Source organism: Vulpes vulpes, chromosome 15 (genome assembly GCF_048418805.1).
Source record: "Vulpes vulpes isolate BD-2025 chromosome 15, VulVul3, whole genome shotgun sequence".
NCBI lineage: Eukaryota > Metazoa > Chordata > Mammalia > Carnivora > Canidae > Vulpes > Vulpes vulpes.
Genome location: NC_132794.1, coordinates 37,194,964 through 37,222,254, shown reverse-complemented (window position 1 = coordinate 37,222,254; position 27,291 = coordinate 37,194,964). Strand labels below are relative to the sequence as shown.

Below are 27,291 nucleotides of genomic sequence, written 5' to 3'. Positions count from 1 at the left end.
CTGTGTATATTCTTTACCTGAAGTGTCTGTGTTGAAGGAAGGAGGTCACTGAGAGGATGTGACCACTAGTTGACCGTATGCCATTCCCAGGCCACTGAAAGTTTCTTATCTCCCCCTTAGTCCTTGGAATATAATGTTCTGCCCACTGTTCCTGTACTAGGAGTTGCTTCAAGGATGCAGGCTTGAGAGGATAATGTATTGTTGAAACCATCTGGATTGTATACATGACTGAATCGCATTAAGGCCTCTATAGAAACTCTTAACATGCTGACAGGTGGTGGGGGGTGGGGAGACTTACTTATTTTGTGGCCACCCAAGACAATCCTCATATATAAGTTGCTTTGATTATTAAAAATGTCACCTACTAATCCGGAGAGATCCAGTTTTTTCTTTGGTCTCTCCTTGTCCTCTGTGTATATGGGGCTAATTTTGGATTTCACGTAGGAAACTCCCATGATTTCAAGCCAACAGTCTGTTAAGATGTTTGGCCCTACCCCTTTCCTTACTCTGAAGTCTACTCTGTCTGAAGTTAATATAACTTTTCCTACTTTTTTTGATTATTGGTAGAATGGTATATTTTTCTTCACATACGTTTCATTTACATGTACCTTTATATTTAAAATGAGCTTTTTGTAAACAACATATTGTTGGGTTGTGGTTTTTGATCTACTCTATAATCTCTGTTTTTTAATTAGTGCATTTAAACCATGACTCTGATTGATATAGTTAGATTAATATCTACCATATTTGTTACTGTTTTCTATTTTATTGCCCTGTTCTGCATTCTTATATTTGTCTTTTACTCTTATCTTTGTAGTTTAACTGAGCATTTTATATAAACACATTTTCTCTCCTTTCTTAGCAAATCATTAATAAGAAGAAAAATAAAAGATTTTATTTAACTACACCTATTCTTTCTTTGGTACTCTTTTTTAATGTAAGTCTTAGTTCTTAAACAATATTATTATCCTTTTCTCTAAAGACTTTCTTTTAACATTCTTGCAAGGCAGGTCTACTGGCAACAAATTCCCTCAATTTTTGTTTGTCTGAAAATATTTATTCCTCTTTCACCTTTGAGGGATATTTTCACAGGGTACAGAATTCTAGGTTTTCCCTCAACACTTTAAATATATCACTCTCTTCTTGCTTGCATGGTTTCTGAAAAGTCATACATAATTCTGATGTCCGTTCCTTATTGGTAAGGTGATTTTTCCCTCTAGCTTCTTTCAGAACTTTTCTTCTGTCTTTGTTTTTCTGTAGTTTAAAGCTGATATTTCTCGATTGTTTTTTCTTTCTTCCTTCTTCTTTTTATTTTTTTTCTGCACTTACCTTTTTTGGTATTCTCTGAGGTTCCAATACATGTGGTTTGGTATGTCTAATATAAACTAGAAGAAGAAATTCTCAGTCATTATTGTTTCAAATATTTATTTTGTTTCTTTCTATCTTCTCCTTCTGATATTCCCATTAAATGTACTACAGGTCATCCCCGACTTATGATGGTTTGACTTATGATTTCTTTGACTTTACTATGGTACAAAAGTAATATAAATTCAGTAGAAACCACAATTCAAGTTTTGAATGTGATTTTTTCCAGGACTAGAATCTATGTAGCACAACTCTCCAGTGATGTTGGGCAGTGGCGGTGAGCCAAGGCTCCCAGTCAGCCACACGATCATAATAGTCAAAATTGATACTTAAACCATTCTGTACCCATACAACCAGTCTATTTTTTACTTTAAGTGCAGTATTCAATAAATTACATGAGATATTCAACACTTATAAAATATGCCTTGTGTTAGATGACTTTACCCAACTGTTGGCTAATGTAAGTATTCCTAGGGTGTTTAAGGTAGCCTAGGCTAAGCTATGATAAATGGTAGGTTAGGTGTATTAAATGCATTTTCAACTAATGATATTTTCAAGTTACAACAGGTTTATCTGGACATCATCCCACTCTAAGTTGAGGAGCATCGGCATGTTACGCCTTTTTTATTTGTCCCAAAGTCCTTGAACATTCTATTCTGGATTTGTTTTGTTTTCAGTCTTTGTTCTGTATGCTCTTCAATTCTGGAGATTTCTCTTGTAATATCATTAAGCTCAGAGATTCTTTCCTCAGCTGTGTCCAGTCTACTAATAAGCCCATTAAAGGCATTCTTCATTTTTGTTACAGTGTTTCCTTTTTATTTTTATATATGGCAATTCTTTTTAGCTCTTTCTTAATATTTCCACTCTGCTTATGCTGTCCACCTATTCCTGCATGCCATTTATTATGTCTATTGGAGCACTTAGCATATTAATCGTAGTTGTTAAATTCCTGATCTGATAATTCCAAAATCCTTGCCATGTCTAGTTCTGATGCTTGCTCTGTCTCTTCAAATCTTGTTTGTTGCCTTGTAATATTTTCATCATGGTTGGATGTAATATACTATATAAGAGGAACCAGAGTAAATTAATAATGAAGTGGTATATTCAGGGAAGGGAAATGTTCTATAATCCTATCATTAGTTCTCAGTAACTCATTCAGTAGTAACCCTGTATCTCTGGAATGTAAACTTCACAAGTGTTTTATTATTTTTTCTCCACCCCCCTTAGAGTGGGCAAAGTTGGTTCCTCAGGTCAGTTAGGCTATAATAATGCCGCAGCAGGTTAGGCTCTGTTAACTAGTTTCCCCTGATGACAGCCTTGTTAAGAAGACAGAATGCTGTAGTGATATTTCAAAGTGGTTCCTTTTACCTCCCCTAAGGGAAGGCAGGGAGGAGGAGGAGAGGGGCTATTTTTCTCTGATCCACGGGGAAGGACTGTCCTCTGATGTTTACTGTGGGAATCTTCTGGAGGTAAACCTCACAATGTTTTGAGGTCTTTCCTATGACTATCACCTGAAGTTTTTAATTCTCAGACTGTCCTTACTGAGCATCCAGCATTTTGACAATTCAGGTTTTCCAATCCTGACACTTGTTTTTGACTTGTGAATCCCTGAGTAAGCCTCAACCACTTGAATTTGCCTGCTTCTTCAATCTTGGAGGAGTGGGCAGCACTTTGCCCTGTACCTTCCCCTCTTTAGATGGATCCAAATAGAGTTGATTTTTCAGTTGGTTTAGCTTTTCACTTGTTGCTAGAATGGAGTGGCAACTTCCAGGCTCCTTGTATGTAAATCCTGTGATCTGAATTTAACTGAATATATATAATATTCCATTTGTATATCAGTCATTTGATCCCTTAGTGATAAATTCAAATCAAGGTGGAAACTATGGCTCATAAAAGACCTCAAATGTTTTAGAATACTGGACCTTAAGGTTACAAAATAATATAATGTAATAATATTATATTTTTATAAATCAACAAGAAGACAGACTCACAGAGATATGTATAGGTCAAGAATGAATGATATATAATTTGCAGATAATGAATAGGCCAAAAAATATAAATATCCCATGAGATATCAAGTAGCAATTAATTTAAATAGTAGCAAAATTTACTTTAGGTTGAAGAAAAATGGAAGAGGAAAATCGGTATGATGATTTCAGGTGCCAAGTCCATGGTTAGAAATACAAATACATATAATAAAGTTAGTTTTATTTTTCAATGTTTCCTTTAACAATTCACAAAATTTTCTCACAGAGATAGGATATTTTTTTCATTTACCAAGAGCCCCTCGGTCAAAAGAAAAAAAATGTAATACTCCAAGACCTCATCAGTGAAAATATTTTTTGTTTAATAGTTTTATTAGGAGAAGGAATTACAATGCATTGTGCTCAAATAGTACTTTTTTAAATTATTAGAAAGATAGACATATTTCAGTTCTAGAGAGGGGAAGTTACTAGACTATAAGAGAGAAGTCAGTAGATAAAATAAAGTGATCTATCCAAGGAAGTGTTCAACTTAGACTATATATCCCCTCCTCACAGACAAAATTCAAGAACAGTATGAGGTCCTAGTCCCCTCATTGCACTGGGAAATGATAATCCAGGACCCAAAGAGTTTAGAACAGGACAATTATTACACTTTTTATCCGTAGAAATACTATATAATACTATTCATAGTACCAAATCATTTACAATTATATTACCAGTTGTGACTAAATTTTTATGAGTTTCTCACCAACAGACTATTCACAAAATGGTAAGATCGATATCTCAAATATTGCTAGAACTATGAAAATAATATAGCAATTAAATCTAGTTAAGTTGTTTGCATATTTTGCCAGTATAACCAAGTCCTTCAATTGGACAATGTTAGAATTCTCAGGGTGGTTTTCAGTAGGCAAAGTAGACCAATGAGTATACTATTAAGTAACACAAAGATTTCTAAAGGTGAATATTAGGTCACATACCTCCATATCCATCTGTGGGATACTCGTCCAATAGATAAATCCCTATGATTTAGAAATCATCTATAAATACTAGTGTTCCATTCAAGAGCCAAGAATGACCTGAATAGACACTTTAGTCCTAAAATTCATTAGTTCTCACTACAATTTATATTATCAACCAGCAGACTAACGACAAGTAAAAGAGCTTGGGCATCCTTAGAAGTACTTGTTAAATGTAACCCAAAAGCGGATTTGAAATTTTTTCCCTTTTAAATTTATTTTCCCAGGGTCCTAATAAATGAAAGCTGGGCTGCTATCCAGGATCCAAGCCACTAGAGCCTGATTGTTTTCTATTTGTTTCAGTTTTTAAAGCCAACAAAAGCTGCATTAAAATTGACGGTGCCAAGTAGTAACAAGCATACTTTAAGCATAGCTAATGTATGAACCCACAGCCTCGGGTTATAATATTTCAAATACAACAGAATTTAGAGGCTAGGCTTTTTGTCTTCACATTTTATAAACAAAACAGTTTTAAAAGTATACCTTGGTTAAGAAAATATCTCCCCAATAATAGAATGATAACTTGCATTACTCTACATTGTATTTTTGCATTTCTAGTCACATATGACTTATACCCTGTCTTCTTTACATGAAAGCTTAAATGGAAATATAACATCTCTTTTTTTTTTAATACACACACACTCACACACACACACGCACAATTGGTTCTATGGCTCTCTTCCTGAATTTTGAAAACATTCTTAATTTTAATCATTCACATCCCTGTCACACGTCTAAGTAACAAAACAACTCACTACTATCTCTACTCCAAAATAGGAAAAATATAATTATCATGTTTAAATAGCAATTAAATTCATTATAACTTATATTTATGTATTTTCATTTAAATAAGTAAATCAGTTTAGTTAATTAAGCCTTGGAATTTTTATACTTTATTATTCCTAATTTGTTCAAGACAAACACTGTTACATGCTAATGTTATGAGACTCTGGACTTTGAGCCAGGCAAAATAAGGATGTTTTAAAAACCTTTAAGGATCTGCATTTTTTATGTTGAATATTTGTAATTCCCTTTCAACTGTTCTCAGGCTAATAATAGAAATATTTCAAAGATTATATATTTTATTTATTTTTTTATTACAGATTTTATTTATATATCCTTGAGAGACACAGAGAGACAGAGAGAGAGAGGCAGAGACACAGGCAGAGGGAGAAGCAGGCTCCATGCAGGAAGCCTGGTGTGGGACTCCATCCCGGGACTCCAGGATGATGCCCTGGGCCGAAGGCAGGCGCTAAACCACCGAGCCACCCAGAGATCCCCCACAAAGATTATTAAAGAACAGGGCTAAGAAGTCTGATATTATAATTACTGTTTATGAGAATTCACATGAGCAATTGGGTAACCAGAAACAGCCAAGATATAAAATACATCCTTGGAATATTTAACTATAATCTGCTTTACCTCTTTTCCCCTCCACTCCATTTTTCTGATACAACTCCAATGTTAATCTTCAATTAACCTATATTAATTTGTCTAATGATTAGCAGAAATAAATCTCTATTGTGTTCCTGCAGTTGTTCCTCCCTCTGTTCATATTAGCAAAGGGGTGACAATGAGAATTTATTTCAAGTATTTAGAAAGAGTCCTTGACCCAGTTAACAGATAATGCAAATTCTCTCATTTGATTCCTTCCTGCTTAGCACTCCATAATGTAAAGATTCAAAGCCTCTTAAAGTGTAAAATCCCTTTATGAACATCAGAAATTTCATAGAGACCCAAATTTGTTTATTTTATATTAGATATTTTAGAAATTAGTAATTTCTACTACTTATATATATGCATCTGTTTATTCTGTCTAGGGAAAATATCTCTAACACATTTGTGTTTGCAGATAGCTTGAAACAATTCCTTTGTCTGTACCAAATACTTTAAAATTCTATACATTCTATAAGAATCCCTCACAAAGGCCCAAAATACAGCTTATAATTTTCGTAATTGTTGGTACATTAATAATTATGTGATCCACTCTACTCATTTTATAGGTAAAGAAATAAGGCTCTGGAATTTTAATTTAATTTTAACTTACTTGAGAATTGGTACTCAAGAAGAAAGTAAAACGATGCTGACTTCATTTTTCTTTTCACTCTATTGCATAGACTTTTGAACAAATAGAATCTCTTTTTTTAAAAAAAGCTAAGTTTAGGTGTTACAATGAAGGGAAAAAACTAAAAAAAATAAAATAAAATTAAGAACCATGTTCAAATGAAATAGGCAAAAATGCACTTTGAAACCAAAGACCTATATGATAATAGCCACTGGTAAAGCACCTGGAGGTGAGTAGAATTCAGGCTGTATGAAGAAGTCCTTTTTTAAACCTACGACTCAAGAATACTGATTAAAGAAATTTCTCTATAGTCTTACTTAAATCCATGGCTGTAGGACTATCATATTACATTACATTGCCTTTTCTTTTTTTTAATACAAAGGCTTAGGTATAAAATCAGAGCCAACCCACAACTCTGAAAAAGGGTTAGGATTTCACCTTCAAACTTATGATTCCTTCAGATCAAATTTCTGTTTGGGTACTGACTTTGGGGTCGCAGTTTTTCCTTCTCTAAACATCATTGATGGTTTGGAAGTAACTCCTTTAGAATTTGGTGCTGAGCAAATGAACTGAGATAATCATTCGATGGGTCAATAGCATTTTTCTTAGTAGTGGATATGAAACAATAGGTGTTAAAAGAATTAGTAGATCTTTAGTATATCAAATTCTTTGTAATAATCATCAATTATAATGAAAATACATGTTCATTAGAAACTATAATTTTTTCTTGTCTTGGTGTTTGCATTACATCCTATATTTTACTGATATTTTGTTTTCTATGTTCAATGTATAATTTTTTATTTTTAATATTATACATTTATTCTTTCCCAAAAATTTTCTGGATGATTCTTAAATTCATACTTTAAATTCTACTTAAATATTGCCTCATAAAATCATTATTTTTTTCTATTGAGTCTGTTTAAATGTTTGAGTAGATCCCCAAACTTGCCTAAATTTTTTAAATTTGATTTCTTATATATTTGACTGGTTGGTCTATGTCTCTTCCATTGTCTTACTGAATTTCTATCTACCAGTCCTCTACTTACATGCAAATTTCTCCTCACCAGTCCTTTCCATCAAACACAGATTATTTTCTCTATATAGAACTCATTGGGAACAAAGTGTGTTTTACAAGTATTATTAGATATTTTGCTGTGACTCACTCCCATGCAGATGGTTCACATCTGAAGGGGCTCTATTCTAGCTAGGAAAGATCCAGCTGATGCTCTGAAAAATTATTCTCTCTTGGTGAAAAGTTAGCTTGCCACTGCCTTCCCTGCTGCATTATTAAACACGAAGGAGTGATTCCCTTAATCCCAACCATCTGCTCTTCCCCTACTAAAAAGTGAAAACATCCCCTTGTGTTTACAAATGTTGCTGCTAAAGCTTCACAAATTATAAGAGATGGTTGTGAAATTTCCGTATATACTACAAGATCAAAACAAAATCCTAGTCACCATAAATCTGTAAGAAATAAACCAAATTTATATCACACGATAAACCCAACTGTGTTTTAATGTAATGCAATTATATTTAAACTGCAGCCTCAGAATGTAAATTGTTTTAGCATCTCAGTATAATATTTGCATTTTAAATATACTCCTACTTGTCCAGACTTCCAAAAGTACATACGCTAGGGAAATGGATCATCTTCAATTCTTTTTTAATTTTCACAGATTTGTAGAGTGCACAGAATTTTAGCATCAGTAAAGGTTCAGCTCTGTTGGAATTAAAGGCAAAACAAAACATCTGACTGCTCAGATGAATAACATACTCAAAATCTCTGAACTATGAAAGCCAGGACAAGTGTTCCACCCAGAATTGTTGGTTTTCAGAAAGTGACTTATGTTGAGCTATTACTAGGCAAAAACAGTGATACTCCTTTGAAACAAAATCTTGTTTTCCTTATAAAGAGTACTGCTATAAACTAGAATCACCCCAGTTTAAGAGCTCCAGAATACCAATCAATCAACTAAAAACATTGCAAGCAAAAGAAAATTTGAGTTCCCAAATATTCTAATTTGATGTTTATTTTTTTTTAATATTGAGTACAGTGTAACCTAAACACTCTTGTTTCTCATTTGGTTATACTATGAAGACATTTTAATTAACAATACATTTATTTTTGTTGAAGATCAATTGCTTTAATTTTTTTCTAGGACATTTTCAGTAGATCAATTACTCTTACATAACGCTTCTTTCTTTTGTGCTTAGTAAATAACTCCTTATCACCTGGGTTGCAGACCCTTTCCACCCATCTTTAATTCTTGGCCTTCAAGCTCCTTGTAAGTTCAATAACAGTTCTGAAAACATTCATTTTTACTTGAAATGGAATTCACATAAGTAGCTGTTTTGTCACAGTACCTACAAAATAAAATTATGCTTTCTTTGTAAGTCTTTCTCTCAATATTCTTTCAGTTGATTCTAACATACCATGTGTTTTTTTTTTTCCTAGCCTATGTAACTATCCCAGTGCTTTTCTTGCTTTCAGTCTTAATGTTTGAATTATTTAGGTTATGAGTTTACTGTGGTCAAGTACAGAGGAGCATTGGCCTTCTTACAGCTGGCACACTTGTTGCATCAAGACATTCCCCCCTGATATTTATGACAGGCTGTTTTCTGTACCTTTGCTTGATCTTCAGGGATATGTCAACTACTGTAATATAGACGTAACTAACAAAATATATGTCCTCAGATAATTTTCTCGTCCTCTGGTTGGCCCTCCTGTTCCAAGTGTTTTAACTGGTTTCTGATGGGGTTTACAGAAAGATTTCTCTTTATGTGAACTGTTGGTGGCCACCAACCTAATAGATTCATGTCTAGTTTATTCTCAAGTAAATAAAATATATACTCTCTGACCCTAGTTTCTAAATATATGTTTCATGAAACTGTCTCTTAATATATAATTTATTATCAGGTTTCTTTTTTTCTCATCCCTAATTTTGGAGCAATACTCATGCTTCCTAATTCTTTATTTGAGCCTAGGCTAACCCAGTAGAAATTTTCCTTAAACCTAACAGGTTTATTTCTACATTTTACTCACTTCCTTCCATTAACATTTTCAGTAATATGTTCTTACTCTTTCTTTGAAGTCATTGTCATTTTATAAATTCTCAACCTTAACTCCACCAAGTTTTACTTAACTTGGTCAAGATCCTTCTGACAATTGTAATTGTTTCTATCTCTATTTTTAAAATAGTATCAATGCATTTTAAATAATTTAATGTATATTTCTAACAAAAGCAAAGAGAAAATTACATGTATGTTATTATTGTTAAATATTATTGTTAAATAATATTGTTAAAGTTATTATTTTTGCCTTTATATTTTCAATGTATATGTTCAGATATTAATTCACTAAGTTCAGTCAAGTTTCAAGACCAGTAGTAAGAATAGTATGCATACTGGTGAAATATTCATCCCTAGTGCACGAGGAGGCACAATCACAAGATTTAGGAGTCAGGTGCCAGAAGTATGCTGGTGGGCTGGTTAGAATGAAGTGGTCCTGCCGCTAGTCAGTAAGTGGACCTGATTTTTACTCTGTTGTGCTTTCCACTGGACCACAACTACTTTCCAGAGTGAAATGATTCAACTCAAAGACTTCCTATCTAAAGAATTCAGTTTTAGAGTTAGGAACTCAAATATCAGGGCAGGAGAACTAGGAAAACATGGGAGTTCCCAAAGGAAGTTATGACTCTTACTTCTGGGCAATTGGTTGAACAAAACAGTGAAGTAGTAAAATGAAATATTCATTATATACCCCCTAAACGCACGCGCGCACACACACACACACTCACTAAAATACAAACATTTTCTTTCTTTTGGAGTTTTCCCTCACCACATCCCTAATCAAAATCTTCTCTTAGGACTGGCTCTGAGGAGCCCATTCATACTATATTGTATAAGTCTGATGTAATTTATAGCCTTTCAACCCTTCCTGTGGTGTTTATATATTAAAAGGTATAGCATTTTGGGGAAACATGAGACTTAAAAGAAGGAACTTTTACCAGTAAAGTATTTAATGCATCATCCAGCAGTAGGTGGAACAGACGTGCATTCCCAAGACTCTGGAAATCCCACCAGGTGGGCATTTACCTCCCACTCGGTGTCCTTATTTTACAGTCTAATCTAATTGGTTCTCTGGGCAGGTTCACTGTTTGCACGTACCTTAGTGTTTGCCCTAATGCTGACATTTACTTTTTCTTATAGGCCTTAAAATGTAGCTAAAATAATCCCTCTAGCATACTGTTGCTACTGGAAACATAAATTTAAGCTCTCTGATTTGCTGAGTAGGCCTGCATTAAAAAAAAAATAGAAGAAGAAGGAGAAGAAGAATTGGTACACAGAAGGGCCTAAGATGATGCAGAGGTACTTAGATGAAAACAGACAATTTTGCAGCAGATTGCCTAACATATTGGCAGTTCTCAAATCACATCTCAAATCAGATGAAGTAAGTTTCAAAAAGTTATTTAGCATGAAGAATACATTATCAAATTCAGTGTATAAAATGTTAATGCGGATCTGCTGGCTCTCATTGCTGCTTGCTTGCAGTCCTCCCTCCTGCACCACTGGTATAAACCTGTCAGCATGAGGTGAGCATTCTCCCTCCAATCAACTAGCAGGCGTGCTTTTTAGACATCATCTCTGCATCCTTAACCACACATAGGTCACCTTTCAGCTCTCTTGAAATTAAAACATCAGTCTTAGAATAAAAATTTTCTATGCACCATCAACAGTGGTCAAATTTTCAGTAAAGGTTTGTATTGTTTCTGTGACCCACATTTGTGTTTTTTAGTACTATTGTGCAGGTATCCTAATAAGTGAGGGATGCTTTATTTGCCGTAACACATCTTATTTCTGAAATGACTCAGCCTTGGATTTTACAAATTATCCATCCTTAAAACGTTCCCATTGAATTGAGATCAAGTCACATCATCTTGTGGGCATGCTATTTTTTGCTGAAATTATGAGTACCTCCCAGAAGAGATACTTCATGAGTGGCAAATAAGCTCATGGAGTAGGGACAACTATTTGCAACCAAATTAAAGCATGGGGGTTAGCTAAGAGATGAGGACACTCAGGACTCATAGAGGTTGACTGCTTCATGTGACACAGCAGGAATTCTGCTACTGTGACCTTACATTAGTTTATGTTCAGTGGCAGGTATATCAGGGAGGCTTTCCTAAGAATAAGGTATCTGAATTATTTACCTAGGACGCTTCATTTAGTATATGGAGGGGGCGATACTTAGCTAGATTCTTTAATCTATAGAAGAATACATTCTAATTTTACTGAAACAAATATTTTTTTTCCTGTGTGCTAAAGTTTTCATGATGGGTTAATAATGTCTGCCATGGGTAGCTGCATTTTGGACATCTGGCTTTGGTTTATGTCTAACTTATCTTTCCTCAGATAACTATCTAGTAGCTTCTACTGACACCACATTTTCTGCCAGGCACTATCTCAGCCACTTTATATACAAAATATTTTTACTCTTTACAGATTCCCAATAATATAGGCATTAACTATGTTCATTTTATGAATTAGAAAACTAAATCTCAGCAAGATAGTCGTACGTAAGATTAAGATCTTCATTTTACAGTGCCAAAATCACTTTATCACAATGAATCTCACGTGCTATCCATTCTTCCTTTTTGTCTCCCATATACTGGGCTCTTCATGTGGCAAGCTTCCTACCTTCCAAAGGGCCATACTCACGATTGTCTAATCAGCTAAAAGTTAATTCTTGACCTAGTAGAAAGCGATCAAGTCTATGCACCAGAATGTGAAGACTACCTATCTGGAGGGTGCTCAGTTGCTACAGTGTCTTGGATAACTTTTTTCTTTGCAATGAAATACAGTAACTCAGAGATGATGCTTGAATTTGGATTTTCAAAATGACCTGAGATTTGGATTTTTAAAATGTTTTTTTCTTGAAGTGGTATGGCCAAATTGGGAGACATATCTGAACTCCTTTGAGGCTTATTGATAAATGTGGGTTTTAAATAATCATGTTTGTCTTATTTTAGTTGATATTTGTACTTTTAAAATTAATTTTGTTTTCAGCTACCACAAAAACTGAGATTTTGTAAGTGGACTTATTTTTCATATCATATTTTCTAATAACACCTAAATGGGAAATACAAACTTTATTATTAAATGTGTTTGTAATTAATATTTTATCTTATCTTGTTTCATTCACATTTCATTAGAAGAAAGAGAGACATTTGATTTTGCATTGAAACTGTGTGCTTTATTCTGTTTTTCTTTTTTAACTAGGCTTTTGCTATGAATTCCTTAGAATTTGGTTTATCCTGGATAAATGGAAAGTAATTCACCCTAAGAAGACTGTGAAACTGTTTTGTCTCAGCAGGCTTCATTGTGAAAGCCCAGCATGAGCTAGGGGTATGTGAGACAGGCCATGCTGGACCAGACTGTTGCTGTACATTTTAAATGTTCATGAATTACTATTAGTAGATTATGGGTAAAAAGCTGGACAAATGTGAACAGCATGAACATCAACTACACTTTAATTAGTGGTGGCTCCCCATTAAACAAAGTCACACATTAGACTGTAGAAAAAGCATAGCTAGGTTTAACTTTTAAATGTGATTCATTAAGCAGTATCATATCTATTAAATTAATGGTAACATTTTTGTTTATATGGCTGAAGTTTTACTAAGAGCTTTCACAGATGTATTATCTCATTTGATCTTCACAATAGCCCTATGGGATAAATAAGGTATGTATTTTTCTCTTCATATTATAAGATCAGAAGGCTCAGCTATGTTAAGCCACTTACCCAGCATAGTAATTAAAAGAGTAGAATTCAAGCCCGTGTCTTAAAATTCCAAATCATTTATCATTCTGGTTCTGGTACCATCTTTAAAATCAATTGCATTCTGAACATAGATACTCAATACTAAAAATCTAGATACATTTCTAAAGCCACTGTATTTGATTTGACAAATCTTTCAAGTACATTCTCTGATAATTATTAAATTTAATTGATGAAATCTTTAGAGTCCCTACAAGGAGTTAGCTTAGAAGCACAAGCTTTGAATTTTAGGAATAATAGTATAAAATCACAGGTTCCTGGGTTAATTATATGGGAACTGTCTGGGTTGTAACTTACAGATGCTATAAGCAGAACCAGTTTTTCTCAGAACCCATAAAATTTGTAAAATATTGTGCTTTCTTCACCAAGAACAATGTATGTTCCAACACCACCGTATTTCTCTTGCTTGGCCTTTTTTTAAAAAACAAATTTTGGTCATATGAACATCATATGGACAATAGGGGGGTGTTGTACTTTTTTACACAAATATCACCAGATATCACCAGTTGGTGATAACAACTTAAATGTCATATCTTCAGAAAAGTGGAGAAATCCAATTATCCCTTTTTGATGACAAATACCATAATATATATTTACAAACACATAAAGCTAAGTAGTTAAGTCTTGGAATTCCTTTTCATCACTTTAGACAGATGGACGACATACTATTACTTGCACAACATTTGTATTTAAATCTAAGTATAAAAATGAACTTAAGGAGACATGATTAAGGTAGAAGGATTAATTTCCTACAGACTGAAATATACAGAATGCTCCCGGTGGAATATTATCAGTATTCTACAGACTGCTTTCCTGACACCTCAGTTTTTCTTAGTTTTTGACTTTAAAATATAAGACCCTTATAACTAAATTTCTAAATATTATGACTTAAGTGCATACATATTATGTGTATACATATGTATACCAATTCTAGATGATCATTACTTAACCCTAAACAAAAGCAGCTCCTTGATTATAATAAGCTCCTTGAAATATTCTTGCAATGACTTCAATAATATGCCATATTAAATCACAAATAGATGGTAAAAACTATTTGTATGATGCTATAGATTTCCACATAAGCAGACTAAATACATATGTACACTTAAAAATGTAAGTGGTACTCATCATATCAAAAATTTTCTGTATCTGGAATTATCAAATTTAATTATATTTCGAAGTCCCAGTACTTCATAACATTTTGATTCTGACATTCTATGCATCTCTGCGTAGTTCTTTCTGAAAAAGAAAACACATTTAATGCTAATATTTCTCATTTGAATACACTGATTTGAGGCAATTCTTTAAATATTGAAATGATTAGAAATTACACCGTTCATAAATGTATTACCCCTTTCAAAATATGCTAAAAATTTAAAAAGGAAAATAGCTACAAACATTTATTCAGCATTTATGTGCCAGGCACTGTCTGAACACTTGAGCATTTTACCTTTCTGTTGTAAGCACTTTTTAAAATTTTGCTAATTTATTTTAAAAGACTATATTTGTTTATTAGAGAAAGGGAGAGAAAGAGTACAAGCAGAGACAGAGGCAGAGGAATAGGTTAGAGAAAGAAGCTCAAGCCAACTCCTGCTGATCGTGGAGAGCCCCTTGGGGCTCCATCCCAAGACCCTGAGATTATGACCTGAGCCAAAATCAAGAGTTGGATGCTTAACCAACTGAGTCACCCAGATGCTCCCACTCCTGAGCACTTCTATGGTAGGTATGGCCTTTATTTTACAATTGAGGAAATGAATGTTTAGAGAAGGTAAGAAAATGGACTTCCCAGTGATCACTAACAGGGACATGATAAAGCAGAGATTCCACTAGGCCATCTATTTCACTCTACTAGCTCCAAGCATCTGTCCAATAACTTCCTAAAATAACTAGCTGACTCATGCTGATAACCTTAGGTTAAGTGCTTGCTCTGGACTGAATTATGTCACCCTCAAACTCAAATATTAAAGCCCTACTCCTAATGTGTTGGTATTTAAGAGATGAAGTCTTTGGGAGGTAATTAGATTTAGATAAGTTCAAAAGGGTGGAGCAGTCCTGATGGATTTTTTTGCCTGTATGAAAATGAGACACCAGAAAGCTATGACTTTCTCTTTGCCAGGGGAGGACACAGCAAGAAGGCAGCCACCCACAAGCCAAGAAAAGAGCTCTCCAGAACCTGCGTGCTAGCACCCTGATTTTGGACTTCTAGCCTCCAGAGCTGTGAGAAAATCAATTCTGCTGTATAAGCCACCTTGTCAATGGTATTTTGTTATGACAGCCCGAACTAGGACAGTGCTCATACACTACCTTTGCAGTAAATAGTCTTAGCGATCCTCTGTTTACCAAGAGTAACAAATTGTTTATTTATCTTCTGTTTGAGTAATTTTTGGATTGATTTATTTATCTAATTGTGATTTCTGGTTCATTGTTACTTTTCATGCTTTATTTTATTGAATTTTGAAATCTTTTTCCTCAAAATATTGCTAAGTAACTCTGAAATGACAACTACAACAAAAATACCAGGGTTTAAAACTCAACTAGATTATAAACCTAAACTCTTCAGGTCACCTTTCCCTGAAGACTAAATAATCATGAAGCTCACTAAGCACTTGCCATGTCTAATGGTATCTTAATTTGGCTCTGCTTTTGTCTTGAAATTGTCCAGGTAATTATCAAGTCACTGGGAAATAAAGACACGATAACTCAGTTTTTCACGTATAAGCAAGTTTATTCTGCTTCAGGGATTATTGAGCAAGCTCTCAAGTGATACAGGGTTCATTTCCAAAATATTCTTAAATGAAGGGCAATTTAGCAAAGGATTTTTTGTAATTGAGTTGCAAATATAAGGAAAACAATCATGCCTTTGAATTAACTAGATTTCTTGAAACATTTGACTTCCTCACAGATCCTTTCATTCTCCTATTCTGTACATTCCTGCTTATCTTTTTCTTAAAGACATTGTTGACTTCTTTAGGATGGATTTGCTCTAATTCTCATATATCTCTGCTTAGCACTTATGAAAAGTGATAACAATAATTTTTTATTCATGCAAGTCTTATCTTTTAGATATTAGTTTCTTTCTTAGAAGGAATATTACAAATATTTGCGTGCAGATCTAGTGTTCAATATATAATATCTCTGTTGGTTGGTTGATCTAATGAAGGAAAGACTTAACTGAAAATGTTTTGAAAGAGCATTCAAACATAGATATTAATTACTACTAAAACAGACTTACATTCAATGTAAACTCATGTGATTTAAATGATTTCTGAAAAATAGACATATTTCTCAAAAGTAGTGTAGAAAAATTATTTAAAAAAGAAACTACGGATTCAACAGAATGATAATTTATGTTCAGTAGTCTCAACAAGTAAAATTACAACAAAAATAAAAGCCATACTGGATATATAATAACTACTCATTTAAGATACATGTGCATAGGTATTTACACCTTTATGTATTGGAACAAATCTTCACATAGTAATAATAATAATAATAATAATAATAATATAAATAATAATAATAATTCCTAACATATTTCCAAGCACTTACCATTTGTCTAATCTTGTTCTAAACTACTTTATATGTACTAATTCACTGAATTCTCACAGATGAAATATAATTCTAACACAAGACCATTATAAATAAAAATTTAGACAGAATTTTATAAGAGTTTTGGGATTGGATTTGCTATGCATCAGAGTTCAACAAAAAATAAATTTGTTAATGAAACAATTTTAGGAAAGTCACTTGACAAATTCTCATCTGTCAAAAGCCTTTTATTTGATACCAGGAAAGATAGCAAAAATAGGTCAATATTTAGGTCAATTATACCAAGACCCTCCCTGGAATAAATCATACCTATATTTGAAAAAGGAAATTTGATTAGTAATTTATTCAATGCTAATTAGTTTCTAGCCACAAGCCACCTTTACCACCCACATAACCCCTTCATTCCAATACCTTTGGGTTAATTCTAATCATATTCTGAAAGTTGTTTAACCTAACATGTCTTTAGGGGATAATTTTCTAACCACATTTTAAACTACCCCCCACAGTTTTCTACAAACTAAGATGCATCACCAAAGTTCTCTTTTCTTCCTTTTTTTCCAAAATGGAACAAAGGAAATATTAAAACATAAGGGATAGATGATGATTTGATATTTTCTACTGGAGGAGGTATTGTTCCCCTGAAAATAAATGGACAACCACATCTAAATTCTAGTTGTTGGCATTGTAGTAAACAATGAAAATGATTAAGTGGGTCAATAAAAAAACCTAAATTTCAAAGCTTTCAAGTTTTAAATAATATGAATGATTCTAATTTCAAATAACCAATAAAAACTGAAAAATATTATAGAGTGGATTCATTATAATCCTCACAATTTTTATGTTGAAGCCACTGACGATGATTTAGCTGAGTAGAAATATTTACCTACTAGAGGTATTTGTATACTGAGAAATTGAAATGATGACTTCTCATATACGTATATAAGTGTATACGTATACTACAGGGTGCATCTGTACACATGCAAAAATGCGCACACAAGAAATATATAAATATATTTATATGTCAGAGACATATGTTGAGCTCCCTTTTTTTTTCTTTTCTTTTCCCCACTACCCAGGGCTATCTATTATTTTAAATGTATTTTATTAGGAAAGTAGTTCTTATTTTATTCTCATTCTTATTATTTTAAGAATTTCAGGAACTTAAACATTTTTGAATAATATTCCTTTTATTATAGGTAATTATCTTTTAAAAAATCTCATGTGTACTGAAGTTGTATATGTGTTAGCTTTATTTTTGGAGAAGGCATTATGAAATATTTATTATATAAAAGGTGACTAGCAACTGATAAGGTTTTAACTACTGTCTTATTGTGAGGATCAAATGGTCTAAAATATTTGAAAACACTTTGCCAAGTGATTATGAATTCTACTTTTTACTAGATCTCTTTTTTATTATCTCCATTAGGAAGCAAGTCAGGCATTTCTATCCCCATTTGACAGATATCAAAACTGAGGAAGTAGGCAAGGAAGGGACTTGTCAGGTATTAAGGGCAGAACTTAGGGAAAGTCAGTTTATCACCCAGTCTCTGACCACCAGCAATCTGTCTGTTGCTTTCTATGGAAAGGAGGCCAACGAGGGACTTTTGAACAATTTTGGTAATATACAGGTTTCTAGTTTAATGGTGTCAATTATAATGATGTTTGTTTGTTTTTAAAGATTTTATTTATTCATTCATAGAGACAGAGAGAGAGAGAGAGAGAGAGAGAGAGGCAGAGACACAGGCAGAGGGAGAAGCAGGCTCCATGCAAGGAGCCCGATGTGGGACTCGATCCAAGATCCCCAGGATCACGCCCCGGGCTGCAGGCAGCACTAAACCGCTGTGCCACCGGGGCTGCCCAATTATAATGATATTTGGTCTGTGTTGGTTTCTTGAAAGTAATCAAAACCTAATTATATCAATATATACTTCCGTACTTAGGTTCTACATCCTTTGACCTATGATCACTGCTTCAGTAACTTTGGGACTTAATTTTACCATTATATTTTCAAAATCAAATTAAGTATAAATACACCGGCTAAATCAAGAGTTACCTCATTCCATTTCAAGTTTTTATTGTAAATCCAATAAAAATTCAAATTTTTATATATTTAATTTATTTTTAAAGATTTTATTTATTTATTCATGAGAGATACACAGAGAGAGGCAGAGACACAGGCAGAGGGAGAAGCAGGCTCCTTGTGGAGAGCCTGATGCAGGACTCAATCACAGGACCCGGAGATCACAACCTGAGCCAAAGGCGAGATGCTCAGACATCCCAACTTATTTTAGAGGAGGGCAAGGGCACAGGGAGAGGGAAAGAGAGACTCTCAAGCAGACTTCCCGCTGAATGTGGAGCCCAAGGCAGGGATCAATTTTAGCACCTGGAGACTATGACCTGAGCCAAAATCAAAAGTCCAGTGGTTAACTGTCTGAGCCACCTAGGATCTCCATACCTCACTCCATTTTTAAAAACTTGACTATATCATCCAACAATGGAGAACCATGGAATGCACCCCCTTTAGATCAGTTGGTCTAGCAGCCTTGTGGAGGATGAATTTACTCATCAGAAATACTGTCCAGGAAGCTGTTGCAGCACACAAGCAAGAGATGATCAAGGCCTAAACTAAAACAGTGACAGTGGGGCCAAATGCCCACAAGAGAGGGAAGGAAAAGAATCCAGTTAAGAGTCTAGAGTCAATGGCTGCCTAGAATTCTGTTGGTTGCAAAGAAAATACAGGAAAAAGAATAAAATGAAGAAAAATGAAGGTGTGTAGGGAGGTTTTATATTTTAAAGGATTAGGTTTTAAGTATTATACATTAAGGTCATAATTCAAAACTGTTCAAATCTCTTTCTATAAATATCTTGCAAATTTGTTATTTTAGGTATTAGCAGTGAATCTAAGGTACTTTCTTTACTTATTTATTTTAAGGGGGAAAATAAGACACAATTTGAAAATAGCTTAAAACTTTTTACCAACTATAGACTTTAACATCCCACAGTGTGCTTTAATGCTTCTAAGACTGTGGTTCCTAATTTGAAACATTTCACACTTAGTTAAATTTTAAGGGGTTGAAAACCCTGTAAATTCAAAATACAAATAAATATAATGGAAATGTGTGAATGCCTTCACTTGATATTCACAGATGGGAGGGTATAAAGCTGATATCAGTAGCAACAGAAATTAGAAACTAATCACCACTAATGTTAAATAAAGATGGCATAGAACAGAATAATCTGATTTAATTGAAATTTAAATTCATAGTATGCAAAAGAATAGGAATACAATCATCGCTTCATCTTTTATCAGTGCACACAAGCAATATCAGGTTGCACAATCACATTCCATTGCAAAGTATCATGATGCCATTTAATAAAGAATAGCTAGAGAAAGCGATGCTGACGAATAAATTATGGTTTTAAGTGCTTGAACTGCATATAAATTTACCTTCTGGAAGGGCTGTTAAACAAAAGAACTCTAGAATCTATTCAGAGTGTTATAAAAAAAAAATGTATGGCCTTTGCCCTGTTTTTAACCTCATCTCTCATTACAAAACCTTTCTACCATACCAATATGAAAACCTATTTTAAAGGAAAATTCAATGTCCTAATCTCAAAATAATACTACAAAGGTTCTATTTGTTGTTGTGGTAGAAGGTTGGGGATGAGTGGTAGATCTTTTGATTTATCTTTTACACTATACTCTGTTGTGCTTTTAGTTTTGTTTTGAAACTACTACTTAATCATTAGCACACCTGACAATGCTGACTTCCCACTTGTCAGCCCATGAAAGCTATACTGGGAAAAATGGAGAGTGATTAATAGGGCAGATTTATATAAATCCTGTGATATTAGAGGAGGATTTTTCAGTGGAATAAAGGACCTGATATGAGAGCATGAATGGAATAGGTGTTTAATATAATAGTATCGTTTATTTAGAAATGTCCTCTACTTGTCTGATTTTAACAGAACTGTTTATAAAAGAATTATAGCAGGATATTTAAGAAATTTTATTTAAAAAAGCATAAAAATAGACTTCTCAGACAGCAATGCTATAATTAAACATTTAAAATATGTGTTTTATATAAATTATACATAAAAAACTTGTCACTAAAATGCAGCTAAATTAAATTCAAATTTGTAAGTAGTTAATGGTGAATCCACAGTGTCAATTGGAAAACCCATCGTAAGTCAGCAAAAATAGAGAAATAAATGACACAACATTCAAATGGGTTATACAGACTTCACTATCTATATAGGAAGTTTACCAGTTCATTGACAAAGACAAATACTTTTTCTGGACTTGACATCTAGGACAATTTTGTTACAATGAATGAAGATTTGTGTCATATCAACACACATAAAAGGATATTATGTATGTATGTATATAAATACATATATAGTAAGTATATATATATTACATAAATTATATAAAATTTTATATATATTTTATATATTATATATATATTATATTTTTAATAAATTATTTTATTGGTGTTCAATTAACAACATACAGAATAACACCCAGTGCTCATCCCGTGCCCCCCTCAGTGCCCGTCACCCATTCACCCCCACCCCCAACCCTCCTCCCCTTCCACCACCCCTAGTTCGTTTCCCAGAGTTAGGAGTCTTTATGTTCTGTCTCCCTTTCTGATACTTCCCACACATCTCTTCTCCCTTCCCTTATATTCCCTTTCACTATTATTTATATTCCCCAAATGAATGAGAACATGAATGAAGCATATATAATTAATATATAAATATATAGCATATACAAATTATATAAGCTATATTCTATACTATATGCATAAACGTATATATTTAAGAACCATACTATATTCTCTCTCTCTTTATATATATACACACATAAAACTGACACAGGACCTCACCATTTTTAAGATGGCTTTTGGGAAATACTGCTTTAAACTCATCTTTTAAAAAAATTATGAAGGTCAGGACTTTGAAAGAACCTATATGGTAAGAATTGAGATCTAATGTTTCCAAAATTGTTAGATATTCTTTGTTCTCAAATATGACCCTAATGCGTGACTTGAATATGACCCTAATGCATGACTTGAATCTGGCAGGTACTTGAACCTTTCCTCAGCTATGAAGACTATGTGTCTGCAATTCTGGAATATTGCCGCTAGAGGCCAGCCTTCCTTGGGCAAATGATAAAGCAATAAATATTTTTCTCAAAGAAAATATCATTTTTATTTTTAAAATTTTTAAAAGATTTTATTTATTTATTCATGAGAGACACAGAGAGAGGAAGAGACGTAGGCAGAGGGAGACGCAGGCTCCATGCAGGGATCCCAATGTGGAAGTCCATCCCAGGACCCTGGGATTATGACTTGAGCCGAAGGCAGATGCTCAACCACTGAGCCACTCAGGTGTCTCAAGAAAATACCTTTTTAATGAAAATAAATAACTTTACTGTTTATATAACTAGTTTTTATAATATGTGTTATGTTTTTAAAAGTTGACAACCTTACTTATATCCTAAGAACTTTATGTAATTCATTGTCACTATAACAAGATAAAACCATTTACTAAATTTTTTTTTTTTTTTGGCTAAGCACTTTCCACAAATTGTATTAAAACTCACAAAATTCTATAGAAAAGATACTCTAATTTCCATGTTATAATGAAGACACTAAGGTTCATAGAGGTTAAAAATCTCAGGGCTTTTCATATTTTGATTTCTGTCTACATTTTGATGGTCATTTTGAATTCTAAGGTAATGCTATGCTGAGTTATTTATAGTTTCTTGAAAATTCTCATCTCACATATGTGTACATGTTAGTTAAAAATACCTCTGCAATATATCTTCACTCAGTCTCCCTTTTCCTTACTCAACATTATAATATCTTACTCTTCTACAACCATCATCTCAAATCATATTTTCTGTGGGAGATCTATTCTGCATGAATAATCATGAAATTACATTCCATAGAGTTCTCTTAAGTCATTTTTCTATAGTAATGTTATCAAGTATATAATCCCAGGCAATGAACATAAGCTATTTATACCATATCAAAAGATATGTACTATACTATCTCCTTTATCTTGCATGAAATTTACCAAACCATTAGATTATCAAGCTACTAACAATAATTTTTAGAGTATATTTTGGACAAGTTAAAGTCTTTTGGTTGAAAGAGTCTAAATGAAACTAGGTTAAGCCAAAAAAATGTATCCATACATGGAATTGGAAATTATGAGAATAAGCTCATTTAAGCCCTGGCTAGATCCAGATACCCATGCTGCTTTCTTCATCAACAGTTGTATCTCATACTCAGGCTGGTGCAGGCTGGAAAGGAAAGACTGTTAACTGTTGAAGACTTAAATATCTTTATAGAAGACAGTTTTATAAAGAAAAAAGCGATTCTCATTCCCCCAGTATCCATTTAAATGCAGTGAGGAGCTCTGATCCTCCTTGGGTAATGGGTCTTCCATCTGAAGCAAAAAATGAGGTTTCATGATTGGCTAGGTCAGCGCCAGAGGTCCTTCTGTAACCAGAGATTTACAAAGCACACTAATGGAAAACTTCCTCAAAACTATCTGGAATGACTTAAGGTTTCCCAATGCATAAAAAGGCTCCTCAGGGCAGCCTGGGTGGCTCAGCGGTTTAGCGTAGCCTTCCGCCCAGGGCCTGATCCTGGAGATCTGGGATCGAGTCCCACGTGGGGCTCCCTGCATGGACCATGCTTCTCCCTCTGCCAGTGTCTCTGCCTCTCTCTCTTTCTGTGTTTCTCATGAATAAATAAATAAAAATCTTGAAAAAAAAAGAAATTAAAAAAAAGAAAAGGCTCCTAATATAAAAAAAAAAAAAAAACAAGAGGTATCTAACTAGAGATGCACAGCTAAGGAAATGTATCATACAATACAAGTTTTAACACTGAGTATATATTTTCCACTGCACATTTTATCAAGTTGCAATTTTTGTTTAACATGAGCCTATTTGAATATTTCTATGCTGCTAAAAGAGATGAAACAACTAAGCCCTTGAAGGTTAGTAAAGCCATGAGAAGCTGAACAGATTGTGAGTCTGTACATGATTCTGCCAGGGAACACTTTTTGCAGATGATCTTGCCCTAGAGATATAACAGGAAAATATTCTTGTGACTATATATTATTTTACTATTTGGAACAGTGTAACATACTGACAATAAATGGACCTAAAATGAAGTAAATAAATCAAGTTGCTACAGGCAAAGCATACTTGCAGACTAAAATTCTCATTAGCAGCACAAAGCTGGAAGCCAAATTTTTGCTACCTTAGCAGCACCCTAGCCAGAGAGGCACTAATTAGACAAGGAGATAAACTGTGTTGCTAAAGCAAACCCATTCTTTGTTTATGATTAGGCACTGAATGACAGCAGTGACCATCAAGATCCAAATTCCAGCTGTCTCGTATAAAGAACAAGGGAACATCTATGACTAAAACACTTGCCAGGCTGAGGAACGGAAATAGGGTCTTTGCTTGAACTGTAACTGGACAAAGTTTGACCTCAAATAGGTGAGGAATCAAGTAAAGTGAAACAGAGGGATGCATAAAATGATAAAATGAAATATTTCATGAATACACCAGGGCATAATCTGGAATAACCTTTAAGCACTGTAGACAGAAGATACTTTTTTTTTTTTTTTTTAAGTAGGTTCCATGCCCAGCATGGAGCCTAACACAGGGCTTGAACCATGACCCTGATATCAGGACCTGAGCTGAGATCAAGAGTCGGACACCTAACAGACTGAACCACTTAGGCAACCTGACTATAAACAGCTTAGAACAGCAGAAACTGGATTTCAAAACTAGCACTTACTTCATGTGTAGATTACTATAATGAATTCTTAAGTGATATCATTGATGTGGTGGAAAATGATGGGAACTGGTTATTGTGGGTATTTCATAAAGACCAGTAAGGTAACATTAATAGTAACAGATATTCTGAGAAGGGTAAAGCAGGAAACAAGACCAGATCAACTCCTAGGGTGTCAGTAAGCCACTATGTCACAGTTTTATTATACATACCTTAGATCTGGACACTAATGCAATTGCTTCGTTTTAAGAACAGAATATGTGCAAGAAAATTCACCTTCCCAAGACCACATATTTATATGAGATCATAACTTGTATTAGAATTCAAGAATTTCAGGGACACCTGGATGGCTCAGTTGGTTAAGTTCTGCCTTCCGCTGAGGTCATGATCTCAGGGTCCTGGGATTCAGCCCTGCATCAGTCTCCTTGATCAGCTGGGCAGGGAGTCTGCTTCTTTCTCTCCTTCTGCTTCTCCCCCGACTTCTGTATATACTCTTTCTCTCTCTCTCTCTCTCAAATAAATAAATAAAATCCTTAAAAAATAATTTACGAATTTCTAATCTGATGTCTTTATATTATACTGGTTGCAGACAATAGAAATACCATCATCACCAAAAACACACATATTTCTACATTATGTTATTACTGATACTGACACTTGGGTCTTGAATTACGCTGTTATATTTTTGTCTAAAGACAATAATAACTTACTCATTTCTGGCAAGGATGTCTTTTCTATTAAAATACATTATTTGTTAAAATCACTGCATTTTATGTATATTCCTCTAGAGCACTATGTACAGTTAAATGTATGTACATCTTCATGCATAGCTTTAAAAAGCTATTTTAATTCATACATTTTTATAAAATTTTCTAGCATGAAAATTCAAATTTTTGAAATAGAGGTCTACTAAACTGGCTTGTTATTAGTTGCATGGCTAAGAGACACTGTGAAGTCAGCCTTGTCTTTGACATAGGCAATGTCAGAGCTCACTGCATATTATTGTCACTTCCTTGTCTCAAGGCCATGCCTCTCATTACCAGGGTCTGATGGCTGATGACTATAAAATATGAGCTCAACAGTATCTGGAAAACATACCTCCTTCACAAAACAGTCTCTGAGTTACCCTCAATGCCAGAAACTCATTTTATAGATAATATAATCTATCCACAACTAGAGAAAAGACTTATGAACCAAATATCTTTGGGACAAATAGCGTATTAATTTGAATTCCCAACAAAACATGAGGAAAAATATCCTGGTCTATGATGTGATGTAAGAATTCAATCTACTATAGACATTTATCCATAAATACAGAACATAGAAATATGTACTTATAATCATCATTAATGAGATTTAACTGATTTTTAAGCATCAATTTATTTTTTTAAACTTCTTTCTATTTTTCCTTTAATGTTTAAGTTCACATATATGCACCCCAAGCTGACATTTTCCTAAATGGGTAGCCTACTAAATTTCAGCAGAAAAGAAAACTGTGTGGAGAACTATACTGTGAATTGTTTTAAGTATAAGAATCCGAGGCCACTCTTGTCCATCTTGCAAGGTGGCGGGCGAAAAAGCCGAGAAGCCAGATACTAAGGAGAAGAAACCTGAAGTCAAGAAGGTTAATGCTGGTGGCAAGGCAAAGAAGGGTAACCTCAAGGCTAAAAGGCCAAAGAAGGGGAGGCCCCACTACAGCGAAGCCCTGTCCTAGTCAGAGGAACTGGCAGGTACCCCCGCTGGGCTGTGCATTCCAGAAAAGCCATGTACAAGGGGAAGTATTCGGCAGCTAAATCCAGGGTTGAAAAGAAAAAGAAGGAGAAGGTTCTTGCTACCGGTACAAAACCAGTTGGTGGTGACAAGAATGGTGGTACCCGAGTGGTCAAACTTCGCAAAATGCCTAGGTATTGTCCTGCTGCAGATGTGCCTCGCGAGCTGTTGAGCCATGGCAAAAGCCTTTCAGTCAGCCTGTGAGAAAGCTGCGAGCTCGCCTCACCCTGGGACCATTCTGACCACCCTCACTGGGCGCCACAGAGGCAAGAGGGTAGTTTCCTGAAGCACCTGAGCAGGGGCCTGCTACCTGTGACTGCACCTCGGCCCTCAACTGAGCTCCTCTGCCTAGAACACACCAGAAATTTGTCATTGCCACTTCCACAAAAATTGATGTAAGCAGTGTGAAAATCCCCAAACATCTCACTGACGCTTATTTCAAGAAGCAGCAGCTGCGTAAACCCAGACACCAGGAAGGGGAGATTTCTGACACGGAGAAGGAGAAATACGAGATTACAGAGCAGCGCAAGGTTGATCAGAAAGCTGTGGACTCACAAATTCTGCCAAAAATCAAAGCTGTTCCTCAGCTTCAGGGCTACCTCCGCTCTGTGTTTTCTCTCACAAATGGAGTTTACCCTCACAAATTGGTGTTCTGAATTTCTTACAAAGAACCTAATTAAACAACTGATCCATTAAAAAAAAAAAAAAAAAGAATCCGAGGCCATAATTCTATTTCACTAAGCTTTATAACTCAGCTGAAGAAAGCCACATTAAGGAAAGGAATTATATAAAATGAGAACACTTGGCATGAATTATTAACATCTTGAAAGTACATTCATATGGATAATTTATTAATTTAATGTTCTTACTTTGCAGA

General features: G+C 34.3%; 1 protein-coding gene, 1 long non-coding RNA gene and 1 pseudogene across 5 annotated transcripts in view; 1 reads left to right on the top strand and 2 right to left on the bottom strand.

Moving 5' to 3' along the window:
- CADM2 (cell adhesion molecule 2) overlaps window positions 1-27,291 on the bottom strand; it is a 1,056,396-nt gene that overhangs the window by 443,125 nt on the left and 585,980 nt on the right. The gene's annotated exons all lie outside the window — the stretch shown is intronic.
- Window positions 1,306-4,553, bottom strand: LOC140595593 (uncharacterized). Its single transcript, XR_011997305.1, has 2 exons — window positions 4,331-4,553; window positions 1,306-1,385 (listed from the first exon to the last, which is right to left on the bottom strand). It is a non-coding gene; the product is annotated as an uncharacterized lncRNA (long non-coding RNA).
- Window positions 26,366-27,119, top strand: LOC112910187 (large ribosomal subunit protein eL6 pseudogene; annotated as a pseudogene).